This window comes from Engraulis encrasicolus, chromosome 24, assembly GCF_034702125.1.
Source record: "Engraulis encrasicolus isolate BLACKSEA-1 chromosome 24, IST_EnEncr_1.0, whole genome shotgun sequence".
Classification (NCBI taxonomy): Eukaryota; Metazoa; Chordata; class Actinopteri; order Clupeiformes; family Engraulidae; genus Engraulis; species Engraulis encrasicolus.
In genome coordinates this window covers 31,055,266-31,057,765 of record NC_085880.1, presented here as the reverse complement: position 1 = coordinate 31,057,765, position 2,500 = coordinate 31,055,266, and the positions used below count along the sequence as shown (strand labels likewise).

Sequence of the window (2,500 nt, the reverse complement as noted above, 5' to 3'; positions counted from 1 at the left end):
AACCTAAACAATTAGTTTAGTTTAGTTTAGTTTAGTTTAGTTTATTTAGTTTAGTTCAACAGGGACCATGCACAATACACATTGATTACAAAAGTAAAAAGATGGCTTGTGCCAGATTATAGCTATATAGCTAATTTCCATCTGCATCAATTAAACTGAACTAAAAAAATGTCACCTGCCAAAGTGTGGAAGTAATACCAAGTCAGCTGCATCTTGTGCAGATTTTTGACATGATCAAAGATTTCGAGTTTGGCAGGGACTTATTCATATTCATTATATGATAAAAGGGTTTTAGTGAAAATGCTACGTCCCACCTGGAGATCTGTACGTACAACTACATACACACACAGCTACGTTGAACATACAGTATGCATATGCAGTGTGCACAGTTTAGCTTTTGTAAAGAGCGGGAGTTCTTCTTTTCTCACTGTGATCACTTTCTTACTCTATTTTTTTTTCAAAAAACATGAATACTGTAGCAGAAGAAGCACAGCTACACCCGGCCCCTATTTAAACCATATACTCAAACCATATAGACACAAAGGTAATGCCATTTTATCAAATATTCAATATTGGTTGAGTTGTAGATTTTGTCTGTTTTTTCATATGGTTGGATTGTAGATTTTCTCTGCTTTTTGACATGGGCTGACTGTACCAAAGTTAGACAGACACAGGTGTTTTTTTCCATATAAAGACATGTGTTGCAGGATGAGTCTGCCTGCAGCCTTTCTGCTCTATATGCTGCGATTGTGGTTTTAGTGATGGGTTGGTGTTCGGCTCCTCACGTGTGGTTTTAGTATCTAGTACACATGCTCGCACGCGCGCGCGCGCGCGCGCGCACGCGCGCGCACACACACACACACACACACACACACACACACACACACACACACACACACACACACACACACACACACACACACACACACACACACACACACACACACACACTCAGTCATAAAGAGGGGCATGCTGGCAAACCACAAAACAATGTGGTTGCATCAGATCTTCTCCGCTACAAAGTAAATGCATCTTCTAAAACTTCATTAAACTTCATTGGTCTTGCACTTACGCGGTGTGCATGTTTCATGCAGTTTATGAGTGATGGGAGAGAATTAGCATTCTGCATTGGCATGTGTGCTACTATATTTTGTAACAGTGTGGTCTTGTTCTGATGTCTTTTCTTTGATGTGCACAGAAGATGGGTATTGGTTATGAGATGTGCAACTCGTTTGCTTTTTTTTTCTGTCGTGAAAGCAGGTTTCAGTTCTGGGAAGTTCTGGTTGACTCATAGTCAGTGGTGACACACACACACACACACACACACACACACACACACACACACACACACACACACACACACACACACACACACACACACACACACACACACACACACAAACGCGTGCTAATGAGAGACTCATACACACTGGGTATGAAACACTATATAATATTTATATTTTTTTTATTTTAAAAAGGAAGTACAGAGAGCATCTTTCACATAACAAGACATAATTATCTACATTAAAGCAAAGAAACCATCAACCCCCTGTAACCTCACCTTGCTCACACACACATGCACATACAACACAACCATTTACACACAGTCATTATTTGAATATCAGCTGTGAGGCAATAATGTGAACGGCAGTTCCTTTTACAAACGTTGTGCTCCACTGTGTAGTCCCCGTGTGTCTGTGGCCAAGGCTTTAGGCTGTGGTTCATTTAAACACGTCTTGAAGACTTTGGGTTATGCACAGAATTTGTTTTTCTTTCCACATAGTCCAACAGTCACACAGACAGAAATACTAGACAATTTCTTATAAACACGTAAAACGTATAAACACATTTTTAAAATGCAAAATGTAAAATGTACAATATAAAATATGTCCATGCCAAGCAGAAAATCTACATAATTCTACAGTTCCATAGTTGAGGGGTGTTTGTCTGCTGACACTTCCCGACACTTGTTTGCTGTTCCCTTCCCGAGTAGCAGAGGTTGGATTGTGGCTTTGGGCACTTAACGATTAGTGAGGTAGCGTAAGTGATTTGACAAGGGTGCAAAGACACAATAGAAGGGGAAAAATCCCCATGATGGAGAGCACATAAAATACCGGTAACACTTTATTTTAGGGATACATCTATTAGCACTAATACATACAATGTTAATGCCTGCATAAGTAACTTGTAAGGCATGTACTAAGCAAATGCTAAGGCTTACTAGGTCCTTACTACGATTAAATTGGTAATAAATCCCTTATTGTGCATGAACAAGACATTTGCGAATACATGCCTAACAAATGTTTGATTTTGCTTTGTACATGCCTTACAAGTTACTTATACAGGAACATTGTATGTATTAGTGCTAATAGATGTACCCCTAAAATAAAGTGTTACCAAAAGACCTAAAGCAAACAGTAAACAGAGGGATTCTCAGCAGGAAAAGAAGGGAAAAGAGAAATGAGCAGGGCTGTGTTTTGGCATGAAGTCATTGTGGTAA

General features: G+C 39.4%; 1 protein-coding gene across 1 annotated transcript in view; it reads left to right on the top strand.

Annotated features, from left to right (window-relative positions):
* cdh23 (cadherin-related 23) overlaps nucleotides 1-2,500 on the top strand; it is a 435,252-nt gene that overhangs the window by 360,724 nt on the left and 72,028 nt on the right. The gene's annotated exons all lie outside the window — the stretch shown is intronic.